At 45.7% G+C, this 20217-nt stretch overlaps 1 protein-coding gene across 4 annotated transcripts in view; it reads right to left on the bottom strand.

Annotated features, from left to right (window-relative positions):
* Positions 1-18468, bottom strand: part of znf536 (zinc finger protein 536) — a 223199-nt gene extending 204731 nt beyond the window's left edge. For 3 of the 4 annotated variants that reach the window (XM_026177499.1, XM_026177503.1, XM_026177491.1), the window contains exon 1: positions 288-2097. The gene's annotated coding sequence lies outside the window, so the exon portion shown is untranslated. Of the gene's footprint in view, positions 1-287; positions 2098-15716; positions 15818-18253 lie in introns of those variants that run through there. The other variant, XM_026177512.1, reaches the window with a different exon arrangement.
* Positions 18469-20217: the final 1749 nt, after the last annotated feature.

The raw sequence follows: 20217 nt of genomic DNA, 5'->3' as shown, positions 1-20217 counted from the left end.
GCCCCGAGCCGCCGGCCAGCAGCCCGCCCGCCCCCCTCCTCCCCGCCCGGTGAGCGTCGCGGTAAAGAGCCGCTCCGCTCCGGCGTCGCAGCTGCCGAGCCCGGCGGTGATCGCGCCCATAATCCGCTCCTCGGCGCCTCTCCCCCGGCAGGAGGAAGAGCGCCTCGCGCCCACCTCCGAGAGTTTCTGACCTTCAAGTCCCACAAACACGTTTGAATCCCGGGCTGCTCTCCGGCACCGAGCCCGGCGGGTCCCCACTCCCCGCTCCCAAAAGTCGGATCGCTTACCTTGGGTGAGCCGCGCGGTCCTCTCCTCCGCTCCTCGCCGCAGAAAGTCCGGGATAAACGAGTGTTTCCTGCTCTGCGTCCTGAGCGCCGCTTAACACGAGTAACGAGTGCTAAAAATGACGCTCATCTATCTGCGCTGTAACCTTGTGGCGTATTTAATGTAAATAAGCCTCGTTGTGCTGCCAATCCCCGCGCACACACGCAAAGCCGCTCCTCGGGGACTCGCGCCGATGTTTTAACGCTTTATTATTTGTGCCTGAACGCGCGAGAGAAGAGAATTATTAGAGAATATGACAGATCGATAACGCGACTGCAACGGATGGCTCTCCACGCACGGCTCCGTGGAAGCGATCCCTGCCCGGAGTGAAAAAAGAAAAAAAGAGTTTTCTTTGAGGAGGGGAGATTTCCAACAGGAGACCTCAACTTCGAGTTGGCACAACTTTTTTTACGCGATGCGTAAAGAAAAAAAAGGACACATGACAGAAAGACGTCGCGCACTGGCTCGACTGCAACTACAGGCTGCCTGTGCGCGGTGCTTTGGATATATTATGCTTCTATAGGGGGGTGGAAGAGACTGAATAATGCAATTATAGATTCAGTGTCCCAGCCTTGACAAAAGACAGGGCTTCAATGGAGGCTTTGTTAAAGGATTATATAATGATTATGGGGTAATTATGGGAACGGTTTGGTAATAATAAAAAAGTATCAAGTGCTCTCTTGTACGGACAGCTTGTTTTCTACAATGTAAGAGCACGATAAGACGGACGGACAGACAGACAGGCAGGCGGTGCTGCTGACAGCTAGTGGCGGGATGACGGCAGACAGCCTCGATTATTCAAAATGTCGAACCGAGAGAGGCATTAATGTCAGCGCCTGAGATGCTATCAGATGTCCGCGGAACCGGACGTGGGCCCACAGCGGGGTATCTGGGGGTCATATTCAGAAGAGCCCCCCTCCCAGCTCCCAGCCACTGCTCTCGTGATCTTCTCCCCTCTGCGTGCTGCTTGTGTCACGCCGAGGAACATGGAAGCGGTCAGTGTGACAGCGCGCAGGAGTCAAACACCTCTACGTCTTCTCTGAATTCCACGCAGACAACTTTCACCGCGTGAAATCTACACGCAGCTGCGGCGAGCAGCTTTCATCCCAACCACGGGGCAAACGAGAGAGGCTGTAACATCCCGTGCCAGCCCCTGGCCGCCAGCAGCCTGCTTTTAAAAGATATTTGCAGCTCTGTGACACATTAGTGGACCAGCTCGCTGCCTCATTATGCGCTATGAAAATCTGATTCCCATGCTGCTCCTAAATGCTCCCACGGAATTCACTTTCTTTTCTTCGTTTTTCTTGAGCATTTTCCAACATAATAATAAAAAACTTTTCCTCCTCCTCCCCCCAAGAAATTAGCATAAGCATTCCCCATCAATAACAGGGCTATCTCTATGGGAGTGATAGCAGCGAGCAGTAGGGGTGTTTCTTTTACCGATTCTCCATGGATCAACAGCGCGTCATCAGCTCCTTTTGAACTTGTTATAGCAAGTCAAGTGATTCTTTATCGGCTGACAGGCCTGACAATCCTTCGGCGCTGGGAAAGCAGGTCCAAAGGAAGTGGCCATATGGACTTGAGCATGCAAATTTACAACAATGCGCAAAACTCGTGTTGTTCTCCGCGACGCACGGCGACGTGGAAGCGCGAGAAACACGCGTGCAGGTGGACTGTCAGCGCGTGCACGTGTGCGACACACACCGACACGCTGGCCTGTGCACGCCGGACAATTAAACCGAAAATCACTACGATGGTTTTAATATAAATTAGTCAGACGAATTTAAAATATTTCCCATTATTTAATCAGTTTATCTAATAAAAATGGCAAACAAAAGTATTTTATTAATTATATTTTTTATCTTAAATTTAATAAAACTCCAGAGGTTAAAAAATAAAAATAATAATAATAATAATAATTAGAGCAAAACATGATAAACACACGAACAAAAATCTACATTAGATAAGGAGGAAAATACAAAAGCATCTGAAATCAGGAAACATTTACACTGTGATGACAGGAATGTCGGACTGTCTCACATGATGACTGAAAACCACCTAAACTTCATGTAAGGTGAAGAACTAAGATTTTGTTGATTTTTTTGGAGCGACAAATTTACATAATAATAATAAAAAACTAGTCAATAAAATCAGAAATAGATCCAGGGACAGCTGGAAATAAGAAACAGTGCTGGGACAGTTTTCTGTTGGATGTAGGTCAGTTAGTGAGACCCAGAATATCTCTGTAAATAAGAATATCACAGTGTGGAAGGACAAAGCAGATCAAATCACTGATTTAGCTGCGGTATATAATCTGGCAGGGTGAGTACAAGCTTCAGTGCTGGTGATGACTCTCAGTCGTCCACAATAGACAGTATGCAGCAAATGCATAAATATCACAATAATCCAACACTGACAGAGAGTGAAAGCAGGACGTCTCTGACCTCAAACAAAAGAAAAATCCAGCTTGAACTTGAGTTTTCTCTGAAGGTGTTTCTTAATGTGAGACATAAAAGAGGGTCAGATATTAAATAACAGCCCAAGGATTTGTACTGAGGCACCGATTCAGTGTGAGAGATTCAGTGGTGTTAATTACTTTACTTTTATTAGCATACAGAACAAACTGCAGAGGGTTTAAAAGCTGATTATAGTCAACGTCACTACCACCAAAACTCTCTGTATTTTAAATGAAAGAGTGGTCCCAGGATGGAGCCCTGCGGCACGCCCTCATCAGCCAGCTGTTTACATCCCAGAAGCACAAAATAACAACATTTCATCAAAGCTGCCGGTGTCCTTATCATCAGTCCCGTGATATACATGCAACAGTGAGACACGTGTTTACTCTCATCTCTTTTTTTCCTGCTAGCAAAGAAAAGACACGCAAAGGCAAAAACCAGACGTCCACAGTGGGGTCGGCAGTCTGACAATCAGCACTTTCAGCTCTAAAAGCCATCCGGTGTTCATGGATGCTCGAAACCACACGCAGGACAATCCACCCACGACGCTGTCAAAGCAAAGCAAGCCCCAAAACAAGAATCTGCAAAAGGTGGATGTTTTTACGTTAATCGTATTTTCACTGTAACCAGGTTTTGCTCAGGGCCTGGTGTGTCCCTCTGATGGTTTTAACCATTTACAAACCTTTATAAACTTTAAACACCAAGTCTTTTATTTGAAACCAACCCGGGACACACAAACGTGATGAATTTAACAGTAAATTTAAAAAAGAAAGTTTCACTCCCTTTATCTTATTTGAATTTATTCAAGGTGTGAGTTTGATGATGCTAAATAATAAAAATAAAAAGCCTCTGATCAAATTACGTCTGGATTATTTCAAAGTTAGAGAGGAGAAGCCATGTATGTGACAAATTGCCGCAAAATCTACTTTTAGTTTCAGAAAATAATATTACTAGTGTGAGGTCAGAGCAGACGACACTTCAGGCTCCGACAGGTGTCAGGTGCGTTTTCAACCCGGCTCAGCCACGTTCAAACGACCTCTCGGCATCGCTAACGGCTCCTTTCAAAATGACCGCGAGCCGGTAAACGAGCCGGGAGGACAGAGTTTGGAGGCGTCCTGTATTCAGGGCTCGGTCGAACAGGCTGCCTTTCTGTGTGTGTGCGTTTGTGCTGAAGGGAGAGGAGGCAGAGGGAGTGTTGGCCGGCAGTCCTGGGAGGGTCATCGCTGCCTTATTACTGCCATGTTAGTGACTAGCAGCTGAAGATGGCTCCGCTCCCTGCCCCTCTGCTTGGGAGTCGTCCAAGACAGCGTGCTCCAAAAACAGACCGGCCACTGTTTGCCTCTCAGATAGATTAAGATGTTATTCCACCGCTCCGGCCATCTCGATCTGCCTCTCTGTGTCTGCCCGCCCCGCACCGAGCCCAGATTTACCACATGGCCTCCTGTTCGTCAGCATCTCCAGAGGCCTCGTGCTAATTTCATCTGGGAGCAGATACAACAGTGTAAGAGCATGGGTGCAATATGACAGCAAGGTTTTCTGCCGCTGAGGGAAACATGTCTCTGTCTGTGTGTGTGTCGCTGTGATGACTGCATGCATCTCCAAAGCCACATATTGTGCCCAGTTTAGATTTAAATGCAAACACAGCCAAGACTCTGGCTTCCCCCGGAGGAAAAGAAATGCTTTTCTTTACTTCAAATTGAGTTTCTCAAAGTCTAATTTGTAGCAGGCCTTTGATGAACAAATGTTTTCAGACTATCCTGCTATAATGAAAAGGGAGTGAGTGCAATTTTAAACAATCTGAAGCCCTGAACCCTCCCTGACTGTAAACTTTAAAAATTAAACTTTAGAATTTGTATCAATTACACTTTCAAGTTCTGACAGGGCCTTAAATAACAGCCAGGAGCGCCGCTATGGAAAATGTTTACCGCTCCAGATCCATTTCCACTGCAGTCCGTCTCCTCCGCCGCTGACATCAATTCCTCATGTGAGGCATTTACATTTTCAACAAATACACACCGAACACACACACTACCGTCCCGGGCGCTCCCCCGATGACTGGGGTCAACGAGTGTGCGTGTTTGTCAGCTCTGATCGTTAATGAAACGCTCGCACAAATACAGCACGGGCAAATATTTAGAGGCCGGCCTGAGGTTTCATCACAGACAAATGTGCGATTCTTCGGGGAGAGCTATACTTCTTTATTTGCCCGGATACGGCGTATACCCAAGATCAAACTTGTCTGGGCTTGATGAATGCGGAGCGGCAGGAAGTATACTGCCTTTGACCGATAAGCAGTGTGATTTTAATTTAAATCATATGAATCAATGTCTGCCCGGAGCAAAAATAAAATATATTTAAATGAAACCATCTGACTCTAATTGATTAAGAACAATGTTCCACATAGTAGGTCTAGAATATCCTTGTTTTGATACTGATTTGATTTCTATGTGTTCACGTATCACAGCCCCAGTTTGGGCCTCTTGTGTGTGGCTATTACACTCAAGTCACAGCAGGGACCCCCCTCCCCGAGCGTACCAGCTCGCTCTCAGCGAGGAGACGGAGAGGAAATGTGATCTGTTTGTTCTGTTTGGACACGACTTGCTTTTTGTGACCGTCCGCACAAATGTGAAAAGCTTCAGGCCCCCCCTGGTTTTATTCAAGACTGTCCTCCCACAGGAGCTCATCACTGGGGAAACCTGGCAAACATGTGGTCAGCTTTGGAATGTGCTTCACCGAACGCCGAAGGAGGAAGAGCACCTCCCAGGCCACGGTTCTCAAAGGGTGGAGCAGACGTGGACGCCGCACCGCTCCGCGAAGAGTTCACTTTACTTTTGTTCATATAACACCGACCGCGGTCACCTCAAGGTGCTTTGTAGTGAAAAGTAAAGATGCCTCCTTATGAACGAGCACTCGGCGACAGCGGGAAGAAAAAACCTCGCACAGAACCAGGCTCGGGGCGGGGACGGCCTACCACCTGAGAGACAACCTGCGCTCTCATCCTTGCTGTGACCGCGAGCTGACGTCCAGGATGGAAATGAGATTCCGAAGGGCGTCTCGCCTGAGCCTGAAGTGGGAATCGTGCTTTCCGGGTGGAGGTCCACGCGCCTGCCTGTTTCTTGTGACTGGAAAATAACATGCTCCAGCATGCGCACAGGTGTCAACCGGACTTTCAACAAGTATAACAGGCAAGGTTATTCTGCCGCTGGGTCTCCAGCTGTCCGTGAGTATAAGCTAGGCTTTAGTCCGAGCTGCTCCTCCTCCACCCCTGAGGTGACCACTACAGGTCGTCTCCACGAGCTGCAGGTGTTTTTGGCGTCATCCTCAGAGAAATATGCTGGGGGGAGGTTTAACCAGCTCCCGAGTCTGAACTGAGTAACTTCAAGGTGACAACACACAGCAGGCTTGAATCACTTACCTACAGTGTAAAAGTGTTTTTCTGAAAAACCAAACCAATCAGAGACAAACTGGAACTAATCACAGATCAATCGGTCCCTCAGTCAGAGGGACTCTGACGCTGGCTCCTCCACAGCGAACACATCTGGATGTTTTCACGCTCCCAGACACTCTCCAGCTCACCGTCTCCTGTCCCCTCACCTTTCCACCACAGTCCATATTTCCTGGATAGTGTGCTATCATATTTTACTATTACCTATCAATTGGTTTCTAATCGCAGTAACGAGGCAGCTAGCTGGCTAGTGACAGAGCGCTAACGGCCTCGTAGGGAACATTAAGGAGGCCGGGTTATGCTGTGGGCCGTTAACTACCTACAGGCACTGGCTAATGGCTGCAAATGACCTCCTCAGTGGCTATTAGCACATAATTAGAACCTGCAGACCAGTGGTGACCTCCGCCGGACACACGTGATTACTCTTCTGCCCGTGTTCGCCCATATTTTCACTTCCTCTTTTCCTTTCAAACCCTGCGTTTTCCTCTTTCCCTTTTCTTTCCCGATCCTGTCCTGGAGGACTCCTTTCCACGCCTCCTTCTCATCTCCTTTTTCTGTAATGCTGTAGGATTACATTCACTCCCTGGTGGGAAGACTACCACTAAAATTAATCTCTTTATGGTGCCCCGGTATAAAAATGCTGCCTTAAACGTGTTGTGACGGTGCTGATAAACAGTGTGAGCGTGAGAAGAAATGCAGGTCTCTGAGCTGTGGCAGCACCTGACTGAGCAGCTCTTCCTTAAATCAGAGATGATGTGTCTGAGGCGTGAACAGAGATGAAGCAAAGGTGCTGCCGCACCACAAAAGAGCTCAGTGGCACTAACCTCTGTGTACACTTCAGCGACAGTCTCCCGTTACCCAGAACAAAAGAGACGCTAACTGGTGTCAGCTCAGGAGCGCCGGGAGAACAATGAGAAGGAATGTGCTGATTTCTGCGTGTGTGTGTGTGGAAAAGGCAACTCAGTACCAATGCCTTAAATTATCAGTGAATTATCTCTGAGCCTGTGGGAATTATGTGGGTTATTTGTAACAAGCAGTCAAGGACAAGTGAGCCTCGTGTTACAACTATGAGATGAATACTAAACACAAAAAATAAATTCCTGGCAAACTCTTTATCTCTGCATCTCCTAGCCTTGGAAATAAGGAGCAGGTACACTTTCCTGCGCGCAGCTAGAGAAGAAGCTGCTGCTGATGACGTACGGCAGGGAGCTGGACAAACGCTACTGGCACCGCCACCAACACAGTAAATACAGCTGTTGTACCCCCTGCCCATGTCACTGGTTTGGCACAATAGCACAGTATGGTGATGCTCAGTCAGTCAGCGTGATGTCACAAAGAGAGGAGCCGTCAGGATCCAGGAAACAACAAATTCCTCCCTTTACTCTTCTGTATTCTTCAGAAAGTTAGCCTGACTCTGGGACACATGTGTCACGACGCCCCAGAAAACCCTATGACAAACTGGCACTGCATTGAAGCAGGCAATCCATCCATCGTCCGTACCAGGTTATCCTGTGCGGGGTCACAGGGTGGCTTAAGATTATCCAGCTTAAGGCAGGAAGTGCACAACCTGGACATGTCATGCACCGTGCCCGTTATAAGCCCGTTCATTTTCAGCCCCGGGGATAATAACGTCTATTTGTGAAGTACTTCTAAAAACCCCGACGTGACATAAAGACATGAAAACACAAATAATATGAGAGAAGAATAGAAAGCTTGCATTTAATCTCTGAGGGTATAAAAATCGTTTAGAACAGAGCTCGACCACATCCTGGTGATTTAAAACAGGCAGCGAGAGTCGTTTTAAAAGTGTTGGGACCGCGGCGGCGAGTCGGAGCTCCCGGCCTCAGATTTTCATTTATACAATGAATTGTTTCAAGCAGCAGTCAGGCCTGGATCATGACAACATGAACCCTCCCTTAGTTACACCCCCGCTGGGGGCATCGCTAACCAGCCTCCCCGAGCCTGGTTCTGCTGGAAGTTTCTCCTGTTAAAAGGGAGTTTTTCCTCCCCACTCTCACCAAGAGCTCGTTCATAGGGGGTCATGTGATTGTTGGGTTTTTCACAGTATTACTGTAGGGTCTGTAGCTTACAAGCACTATGAGGTGACTGTTGCTGTGATTAGGTGCTACATGTTTGATCCTTGGCGTCCACATATGTAGACGTCACATTTTGGGTTATTTAGACCAAAATACTCAACTTTGCTCTCCTAGGGCCTGATAACCACTTACGAGGACATTATGCTGCCACTGTTCTATCAAAATTTTAAACAAATATCCTCATATGTGGCTCTTATTTTTCTTAAAATAAAATCTGGTAATTCTTTGTTTTTACATTCATCGGGCCCCAACCAAATATCAAAGAGAAATTAAAAATGCTGCTGTGGAAGAGTTCGGGTCTTAGAGGGTTAAAGACGTTTGGGAACCACGATCGTATCATTTCTCTTGTTTTAAAATTGTTCACCCAAATCCATCAAAGCACATCACAAACTCTTAACTTTGCTCCGCTTAGTTTCTCTCCTGTTCCACCTTTTCTGATATCAAATTTCTACATTACGAGTTCTGACATAAGAAAATAAGTAAATAAATAAATAAATAAATAAATATGTGTGTCTGTGTGTGTGTGTCATTTCTTCTATCAAGGCCAGCCTCTGTTTAGCAAATAAAGCCCTGAATGACTGTTGCTTACCCGCTGAACCCTTCAAACTTGACTTCATGTTAACTAACACAGCATGCATGTGGGATAAATCCTAAGAGCAGCTCCACCACGATTAGGCCTCTGCGACCCTCTGTGAGGCCCGAGCACCACATGCTGCCCACCAGAGGCTGAAGACGGCTACTGCAGATGAGGAGAGTGTGGGTGGGAGCCAACGTGAGGTCAAGCCAACGGGGAGTATTCAGATATCCCAATTTCCTGTCCTGTGTCACCAGGTCTTAAGGAGCTGTTGTGGACTGTGTCATGAGTCTCTCTCTTACTCGCGCACACACACACACACACACACACACACACACACACACACACACACACACACACACACACACACACAGCAGCCTGAATTCATTTGTTTTCATTTGCTCTCTGTCAGCAGTGCTTCGCTCTCTCTGCTCACAGGGTTTCAGTCACTGCTGCCTCTTCATTCTGTCCTGCACACACCTTTAACGGGGAAGCACACGTCACCGGATGCTCACGCACGCAGCGCCGCGGCACGGCCGACAGCAAGGACCGTGGCCTCAGCGTGGGCCAATTACGGTGGAAAACGGCGCCGTGTCCAAAAATAGCGGCCAGTTTGGATGGCGTCTTGTTTCTGGGGGTTCCGGCCGAGTGTGGTGCAGCAGCAGCTGTGCAGCGTGATGGTCAAATATCGGGCATGTACGCGGAAACGCGTACACTAACGCAGACGCACAAATGACATTCAGACGTGCGATTCGTACCGCACACATGAGAAGCATGGGAGCAGGAAAAGGTTATTCCTCGAGCGCAGGTGGGAGCAAAGCTTTAACCTGTAAGAGAAGAGGAAGATGGTGGAAATTGCACTTCCCTGTCATCCATTTCCCGGAGATGGCTGCAAACCCCTGGACACACTTAATCAGGAAAAGGGCACACCTCCGAGTATCCATTCTTTTGTAATGGCATTATACCGCACAAGTAAGATTTAGAGATCCCTTAATGTGGCACAGTCTTCTGCATAAAAGTATATACAAAGGTTAATATTGCAATAATATGTTCCTGGAGGGCATTGTAATCATTATCTCTCTGGTGGTATCAATTAGAAGCACTTTACTGCAGGTAATGACTAAGATTCCGGTGCAAAATGACATTATTATTATTATCCCCATCTATAATTTCAGAGTGGATACACAAGACGTGGAGGAAAAAAAGAGAAGCACAAGTTCAACCAAAGGTAGGCTTAAAAAGTGAGAGGACTTTTTCCTGTTGGACCGGAGGAAGCTTCTGCACGCGTGCATCAAAGGGCCGAATAACACACGGAGAAAACCCTCCTATTCACCACCTGACTGCATGCACCGGTTTGCTCAACGTAGCTGTGTGGGTATGAGGAGGGGGGACCGGGCGAGACAGTGAGAGAGATCTGAGGAAGAAAGCTTCAGCAACCTGGCAACAAATATTTGCATTTCTCAAAGCACAGGAGTGTTGTTCTTTGCTCGCTTCTATTTATCCGCACAGACAAAGTGAGGGGGAAAAGGTTTGAAATGTCTGAAAATATGAGCGTCTGCCTGTTTGTGTTCAGCTCCCCCTCACCCCTGAAATCCACAGCATGAATAATTAAGACAGAAGAAATGCTTCAGGTTGTCCGAGTCGGAGGAGAAGGGCCTGGACTTTTGATTCAGCCCGTTTATATTTAATAAGCACGCAACGAGGCGCCTTTTTTAAAGAACTTAATTGGACGTCAGTGACATCCATTACAGGGTTGTCATGGCGCTGACCTTTCCACGGAGGCGATTCATAACCAGGAAGTTACACGAGCCAGGTTGCTGCCTCCTCTGTCACACCCACCCTGACGACGCTCCATCGGTCACGCCATCTCTCAGTGATAAACCTCGCACGTGCTCATCGGCGGCGCCGCTGTTCAGATAATCCCGAGCTGGCTTCCTATTGTCGCCGTCCATATCTGAGCTGTGCTCTTAATGATAATTACTATGCAGGGGGCACGTCCGTGTGACGCTTGCTACAAGTGGACGCAGCTTTAAAGAGCACAGAGTCCAGATGCTTTAATTAACCAAAAGCTGAGCAAAAATCCCTGCAAGTAAAGCCGAGGCTGATGGAGGACAAGATATTTGGTCAGTGTGAACAATTTATAATGGCTCCCTAAACTTTCAGCTTAGAGGAAGCGCAGATAAGAGCGTAAAATAATTAAAACTACAGCATCAATTTAGGCCGAGGCATGCAGCGCGCTCACGATGTGTCCTTATAATCACAGCTGCCTTTTGTTTATGGAAAACCTTAAAACAGGAACACAGGGGCCCTTGGTAACCTGCAGAGTGGACCCGCTACCCCCTGGATCCACTTCAGGTAAAACTGCTGATGCACGTTTTATGAACCGATCACACTCTGCTCGTGGCTTCAGCTGCTTTTCGTCTTTCCCCTCTGAAATCCACCCAGCAGTAACCCCCGACGCTCCGCGCTGGGCTCAAAGGTTTCCATCACATTTCAGGCTGCTTAGAAACTAAGGCTACGTTCACACTGCAGGCGAAAGCGCATCAAATCCGATTTTTTTGACCCTATGCGACCCATATCCGATCATGCTATGACAGTGTGAACGGCGCAAATCCGATATTTTCAAATCCGATCTGGGTCACTTTCGTATGTGGTACTGAATCCGATACATATCCGATGTTTTAGAAAGCGACTGCTGTTTGAACGGTCAAGTCGCATTAAATCCGCCTTTTACGTCACCGACACAAGACTGAAGCCAATTATCAGCGCCCGAGAAGACATCGCGAACGCTTCCTAGCCATCCAGTGTAGATGTCAGTGAAACTGTTGGGAAGACAACGTAAACATTTCATTTGTACTGTATAATCTGCAGATTCTGACAGAAATCTGCAGCTATCCTTTGAAGCACCGCTCCTCTCTTAAACGGCAATAAGGATCATTATTAGGTTATTTACATTATTATGTAAATAACAAAATAACTTAAAGCAAAAATTGGGAAACGTAAAGTCCGAAGTCTTTATATTAACGGCCATCAGTCAAACAATACTGTTGCTCTGGGTCTAAACAGAGCGCGTTGTGTGTGACATCTTCTTTTGCGCATGCGGGCCGCTTTGAGCGTTCACACTAGAGCGCGTTTGCTGTCGCATTTTATTTGTAGTGTGAACGAGGAGACAAAAAAATCGGATTTGATCAAAAAATCGGAATTGAGCATTAAGACCTGCAGTGTGAACGTAGCCTAAATGAGCATCAAAGGTGAGTGAGGGCGCTCTGTGCCCGAGCAGCTACTCCTGTCACACCACGTCTTATGTACCGATGTGTACGGGTAAAGAGGAGGTGGTCTCGATGGGCCAAAGAGCTCATCGCTGTCTCCATGCACAATCTGAGACTCACTCATCCAGTCGACTTCTTTAGTCTCTCACAGTATTCCTGTTTGGCTGATTTTGGTTTTTGTACTCGACTACAGAGCTTTTTAGTTCTTTCCATCTTATCCAGGTATTCCATACATCCGCAGCACTGTTCCTCCTGAAAGAATTCCGAGGCACTTCCAGATCCACTCCTCTAATGGTTAACCTGTACCAGAGCACGAGTTAGTGGCAGAGCAGGTGATGCATCTGAAATGTTCACATCTACACTTTATAATACAGCACACACTCGCCTGCAATGTGATGATGTGCGTACAGGAAACAATAAGTGATACTTTAATTTTAGGTCATGTGTCAGTAATAATGGATTGGATTTATATAGCGCTTTACAATGCCACTATTCATTCACTCACTGGTGGAGGCAGCTACGGTTGTAGCCACAGCCGCCCTGGGGCAGGCTGACAGAAGCGAGGCAGCCATATCGCGCCATCGGCCCCTCTGGCCATCACCAGTAGGTGAAGTGTCTTGCCCGAGGACACAACGACTGAGACTGTCCGAGCCGGGGCTCGAACCGGCGACCTTCCAATTACAAGACGAACTGCCAACTCTGGAGCCACGATCGGTACGATAAGTAACTATATTTAATGCATGAAATCTGTAAGTAATTTTAAGTACTGCATCATTAGTTTTGCAGGAAAACAAACAATATTTCTCCACCTTACACTGAAGATCTTCTTCCTGCCTGAAGAGGAAGCACTCCTTGGCTCCATCATGATGAGGTCACACAGAGAAAATAAAAGGACTAACAGAGCATCCATCACACACATCAGCATAATGAAGTAAAGATGTAAAAAGGCCGAATTAATCCACTCCATAATACTCGTCTGTGTCCCGTAAAATACAGAGTACTTATGACAATTTGTTTGTTTTACCTCAGAATTACTATAAAAATGAAAAATACTTGACTCATGCAGTACTTTGATTTATTTTCAGTATAATTACTTTTACCCCTTATTCTAGTGTGCCGGTTTATAGGTAAATATAATTTTAAATAAATTATAAATTGCATGTGATCACTTACAACCTCAGTTGGAGGCTGCATCACTGATCAATTTAGCAGATAACATGAAAACCAAACCATAAACGTGATAAAGACCCACCTAAGGCACTGCCCTGGTTTCTGTGGCTGACCCTTACCACACCTGTGGTTACAGGTAACCTTTCAAAGGTCTGAATGACTGAGACACACGAACGTTTATTATTGTAGTTGTAGCAGACAGCAGCGATTATTCTCCAGGTTCTCAGCCTGCGGCATGCTCTGGTTAAACTGACCACGCCCCCTCCCGGCTCACAGAACAGGACCAGCTGCAGTCTGAGATGGAGGACGTGGACTCTCTGCAGAGCGGCCTGGCCACCAACTCAGTCATTGGGAGAACACGTGTCGAGAGGAGATGGTTAGAGGTGACTGAATCTTTAAAAATCAGCAGTAAAGAGCAAAAATCCATCGTCCTCGGCTTTCAGATGAAATTCACTATAAAAGGCTGAAAACTAGCAGCAGCAGCAGCGTGACGCTGAGATGGAAAGTTTGATTCCTGCAGCCTGTGAGGACGCTCGAGTGGCTCCAATAAATATAATTTTATCAAAAGAAAAAATAAAGTAAACACGGCACAAAAGAAGACTTTGAAGCATGTGAGTCATCTCTGAAACCGCTGAAAACAAAGGTGGATGGAGCAACGGGCAGCAGCCCCCTGCCCACCCCTCTGTATATAATGTCTGCCACATTTTAACTTCCTCTCTATCCAAGCAACTTTCCTGTGTTTTGTATATGCTGTCATTTTCCAGACTGTTGGCTGTGACATATGAAATGTCGACCCGTGCACCTGCAGTTTGGGATCAGATAATCCAGTCGGAGCTCGGTTTAGCTGCATATCAAAGAGTGTGTTTATAGCCAGTGTTTATCTTATTGTCCGAGCAGTGTTTGCACGACACATCATGGAGAACATTATTCTTAAAGTGAGCCACATTCAAAAACAAAATTGTGAAATCTGATTAGGGCAGCGTCCCTGCAGAGCACCACGTCGGAGTCTCCCCGGATCAGAGCGCCGTGCATCCGTCATGCTATAGAAGCTGTATACAGAGAGCGGGTCAGCTATAATAAAACGTCTTGTTGTGGTTGCGTGTTGGCGAACAATTGCTCTTTCTCCAGATTCCAAGCCAAACCTCAGCGACAGACAGGAAACACTAAACCAGGACATATATCCTCCCTCCACATAGTGTTTACAACTCAGTACAATACGTTTCTGCTAAATCACCAAACACGGCGGGGCAGCGGGGAGGACAAAAGACAATCTGGACGCTGATAATCTCCCACTTAGAAAAAGAAGCAACAGTAAATAACCCGAGCGAGCGCATGCCAGCGGAGCAATAGGCTACGAGCGTGTAATGTTTAACTGAGCAATAACAGCAGAAAAGAGGGAGTTATAATCCTAAGTGTCTCCTATATTAGCGCAGATGAATCTAAAGTTAATATGAACAGGGGCGAGGTTATAGCACCTTCCTGAACGGTGCCGCAGCGCACCACGGCACAGCGGAGCCCGGAGGCAATAGGCAGAAACATAAGAGAAATGGAAAGGCTGAGCAATTCACCCAAAGGGATTAGATTTTAAATAGATATCAGCCCATATACGATTTCCTCTTTCTGTCTCTTGTCTGTAAGTGGGTGTAATTTGGAGTGCGTAATGAAGGAAAACGGAGCTATAGGTTAATCTCATTGACCTCCACACTCTGGGGACGGCGGGTTATAGTTAGGCGATATTCACCCATCTCCCCCGCCGGCGCGCTCCGCCTGCCCTCAGAGAGGTAATGAAAGTTGTGAAAGTGACTCGGAGCAGTGGGAAAGAAATACAGTTGTTCCAGTAAAGGGACATAAAGCCCGAACGGAAATTCGCTCAGCAGGACTAAAGCAGGCAGCAGAATTCAGCTTAAACGTCCAGCAGGCTGCGCGCTCACTGTTAACGTTACAGAGACAAAAACCCCAGGGACAGATTAGGAAGGGGCGGGAGGAGGCTAAAGGTGTGTGCACACAGGAATTGTTTCAGCTGCTTTTTACTGTCATCCATCAGTCAAACAGAGCTCATGCTGAGTCGTCTCCTGGCTCTGTTAAACATGTCTGACAGTCAGGATCTGAGTTTTCTGAAATCTCAAAACTTTGATCTGGACATTGCGGTTAGCAGCACCACTCCAACAGCTCCAGCAGCTGGCTAAGGTTTTTACTCTCCAACGTGCACCCACGAGCCTAACATGACCCTCCACATTGGGCATTGAATTCAGTAAAGGTCAAATTGTGCACCTTCTGTTAGCTTAACTGTTTTCACACATATATGAAGGCTAAAGGAGTTAGCAGAACAGAAGTTAAAACATTATTCAAAAGAGACAAACTTCTGACTTAATACTGTTTTACCTCCAGATGTCCATCTTCGAGTTGATTGCCATATGCGAATATGATTAATCATGGGGATGGTGCGCTGTCTGTGATAAAGCCTGCTTTACTTGCTTGTCATGCTGGAAGTGAAAAAAAAAACTTTTAAGTGGCCTGAAGGTCGGCAGTGATTTCTAAAGAATTTCTATTTCAAGGTTCAAGGTTCTTTATTCGTCACATGCATAGTTATACAAGTATAACACACAGTGAAATTGTAACCTGATACGCTCCTCGATTTGTGCAAAAGGGGGGGGGGAGAAACGAAGAACATTATATATTATATACATTAGGTGAATGTGCAGTAGTAGCATTGTATTTAAGGAAAGCTAAACGCAAACTGACTGATTACACACCATTATAAGGACCGGGTGAAATCAAACAGGTACAGAACGAAGTATAAACATAGAAAAGCATATAAGAGCTGACAAGAGCTGGCAAAATAACAACAGCAGATGGTTATAAGCTAACATTATGCCAGCTAATGTTTGACATAAAAATCACGCTATCTCTCTGATAAATAGTATGATAACATTCTCACATCAAGTTTATTCACTAAGCATCTGAGTTCAACAATTTTACATCCACTTCAAAGACAGTTTCACTAACGCTGGCTAACACTAGCTAACAGAGGCTAAAAGTAGTAAGTAGAGGCTAACATGATCAAACAGCAGCTAATAAAGGCTAACAATAGCTAACAGATGCTAATAGCACAAAACAGCAGCTAATAAAAGCTAAAAAGTAGCTAGGAGATGATAACAGTAGCTCACAGCACAAAAACAGCAGCTAATAAAGGCTAAAAATAGCTAAGAGACGCTAATAGTAGCTCACAGCACAAAAACACCAGCTAATAAAGGCTAATGATAGCTAACAGAAGCTAACAGTAGCTCACAGCAGCTAATAAAGGCTAACAATAGCTGACAGAAACTAACAATAGCTCACAACAAGCAAAAAAGCAGCTAATAAAGGCTAACAATAGCTATCAGATGCTAAAAGTAGGTCAGAGCAGCAAAAACTGCAGCTAATAAAGGCTGACAATAGCTAACAGAAGCTAACAGTAGTGCACAGCAGCAAACACAGCAGCTAATAAAGGCTAACGATGGCTAACAGAACCTAACAGTAGCTCACAGCAGCTAATAAAGGCTAACAATAGCTGACAGAAACTAACAATAGCTCACAACAAGCAAAAAAGCAGCTAATAAAGGCTAACAATAGCTATCAGATGCTAAAAGTAGGTCAGAGCAGCAAAAACTGCAGCTAATAAAGGCTGACAATAGCTAACAGATGCTAACAGTAGTGCACAGCAGCAAACACAGCAGCTAATAAAGGCTAACGATGGCTAACAGAACCTAACAGTAGCTCACAGCAGCTAATAAAGGCTAACAATAGCTGACAGAAACTAACAATCCGGTCGTTAAGTGATGACGTGACGAATCCTACTTCCGGGCCTAAAGTAGTCTGCGTTTAATATGGCTTTTGTGTTGTTAACATGTTTAATGTTATGTATTTTCTTCTATTTAATCTCAAAAAGCTCCTAAAACAGTCAGTGATCACTGTTGACCTCCCTCGGCTTTTATTACCGCTAATCATTTATTTAAGCTCAGTTTTTAAAACCTTAGGATGTAACTACAGCCCAACCCATGCAGCAGTATATGAATGACTAACCTCGTATTGTGGATGGATTATCTCAGTTGTTCTCCTGGCTGAAGTTTGGTCCGTTTACAGCATCCTGCCATGCGATTACATTTGTTCCTGACCACCGAGAACACTCACGTTAACTTTTATCGAGTGGAAAAAAAGTTAGCTTGTTTATATTATGCTAAAATAGCTGTGTCGCTAGCGGTCACGTAGCACCAGCTAGCCAAACTTCAGTAAGCCTACAAACGTCACTGCTGTTTAGTTTTCTGTCTTCATTTATGTTGGAAGTGATAACAGAGCTTTAGGTTTGAATTTGTTTCCAAAACCCCGCAGTCAGGACATGCTATATTGTATTCAGATAGAAGCTAGCGAGCTAACTTCCTTCTAACATCTAACTCCATTAAATGTCATAAATTCCGTTTTCATGGATGCCTGGATGATAAACTCAATTGTTACACCTGGTAGAGCAGAACGCTGATCATTTTATTAAAGATGAAAGACTTTAGACAGTTTTTCAACTCTCAGTAATGCCATAGTGATCGTTTGATATATGGACCTGCAGCGGAGTTTAGGCCCAGACACGGCTAGTGACGTCAGACTTAACGACCGGATAGCTCACAGAAAGCAAAACAGCAGCTAATAAAGGCTAACAATGGCTAACAGATGCTAACAGCACGAAAACAGCATCTAATAAACGCTAAAAATAGCTAACAGATGCTAACAGTACCTCACAGGACAAAAACAGCAGCTAATAAAGGCTAACAATAGCTAACAGATGCTAACAGCACGAAAACAGCATCTAATAAAGGCTAAAAATAGCTAACTGATGCTAATAGTAGCTCACAGCAGCAAAAACAGTAGCGCTTAATGACACATGCACATACCCTCAACAGCTCACATCAGTATGGCAGTCAGAAATGCGCTTGTCTGTCTCATCAAATCCTATCGGACTCCTTTCACAAAGTTTTAAAGCCTCTTCCAGAGTAAGTAAAGCAGGACATTTACAGCTGAGGTAAGCAGCAGAGCCTTTGGCAGACAGGGAAAGTCTCTGGGGCGGATCCGGCTCGTTATGGTGTGTAGCCTAAGTTTAATCTCTATTGGCTGACAGCCCCTCCAAATTATTCACTGAACAGGAGGGATAAGAAAACAAAACGCGGCACACTTCAACCAACTAACATGTAACAGAGAAATGTTTACACGCTGTAACTTTAAGACTGATGTGAGAACAGTGTTGAGACACATAAACACACAGTGAAACAAAGTTTGGAGACTCTGGAAGACCCTCAGGAACCCAGACGGTGTCACCTACACTGTGTTTGTACTTCTGCCAGTGCTGTATTGTATTGTACTGTATACAGTATACAGTAGTAGCACACAAAGAGTGCAACTGTGTCAAATGCATGAAAGATGACAGAGAAACATAGCGGTAAAAATCCCAGCACCCTCGGACCAGAAGCCATAAAGTTCCTTTAATGGGATACGTGGAGTCCCTTTGTGCTGCCGTGCGATGGCCTCACAGGTTTAAAGAGGCAGGCGTACAGTGACGTGACCAGCTTGGCTCAGGTTAGAAAGCACACACAAAAGGACCCAGTCGAGTGTGGACCGTGCTGCTGATTGTGACTTTACCGGGGGAGGCCTGGTTTGTATTACACATGTCCTTAAGACAATAAAGTCAACTCTTTGTCCTGCGCAGCGATATGATGGCCCGCGTCCCACTCGGCTCCTCGTTGGGTGATTGCCGTGAGCGTTCAGTGTGACTTTGTGTGTGTTTTCCTTTCCACTGTGTCTGACTTTGTAACTATATCTGTTCTTACCTTCCCAGGGAAATAAATTAAAGCTCTCCTGCTACTCCCACTACATAAAGGGGAGGCAGGGCTCACATAATCGTTTGAGACCGGGACAAACTGGGCCCATTGATATCTGTGTATTTATTACGCCTATGGCAATATAAGGCAGAGCAGAGTGAGATATCAGCTTACCTTGAGCGCTGCGAGACAGAGAGCGAGTTTAAGATAAAGGATATTTAATATCCAGTGCACACCGGCAGGGGCCTAAGCCTCTAATAGCACTTGGGGTTTCTGAGCAGGTAATGCCTTCATCTTTGTCTAAACACACTTTTATGGACTTTAACTGTAATGATATAAAGAGAGAGGGGGTCACAGATAAATGTAGCGTAATGGCTCAAAGCTGAAGATTAGCCATGTATCATGTCTGGGGGGATAATGCTTCAAGGCAGTTCTTCCAAAAGGTGTTATCTGCAGCCGAAGAAAGCCGAGAGAGGAAGACGCGCGCGCATGCACGCGCTCAGACACGTATATTAAATAATGACCTCCTTCTCCTCCTCCTCCCGTCTTCTTTCCTGCTTTTCTTTTAACAGCGCTTTGCATTTTGTCACATTGCGTTAGAATCAGTGGCGGGGACATTTGCACTGTAATGAAGCCAACCTACATCGCTGGTGACAAACATTACCGGGGTGATGCACCTCCTGTGTTCTAGGACACATTACCTTTGCTTATTTGGTGTCTAAATGATAATGAGAATTCGTGTGATAACCTATATCATTTACATCTGAACGTGAATCTTAAAAAAAGGAAAAGGTGTGCTGCCTTTATTCTGCAGATCAATCAGGTGGCCCGCACATCCATTAGGGAGGAGGAAGAATCCAACAACGGTTAACTGGGAGCGTGAGTGAGTGAGTGAGAGAGGGGAAACAATAGTGTTGTTGTCCTAATTATGCACCCAGGCGATGCATTATTTACCAAACCAGCATACATCGGCAGGCCTGGATATGAGTAAAATAATTTATGATATCTTCCTCTCCTGCCTTTTCTTCCTCTGTGTGTCCTCC

Source organism: Astatotilapia calliptera, chromosome 1, assembly GCF_900246225.1.
Source record: "Astatotilapia calliptera chromosome 1, fAstCal1.2, whole genome shotgun sequence".
Lineage (NCBI taxonomy): Eukaryota > Metazoa > Chordata > Actinopteri > Cichliformes > Cichlidae > Astatotilapia > Astatotilapia calliptera.
Note: the sequence above shows the minus strand (reverse complement) of the source record. Positions and strands in the feature narration are given on the sequence as shown.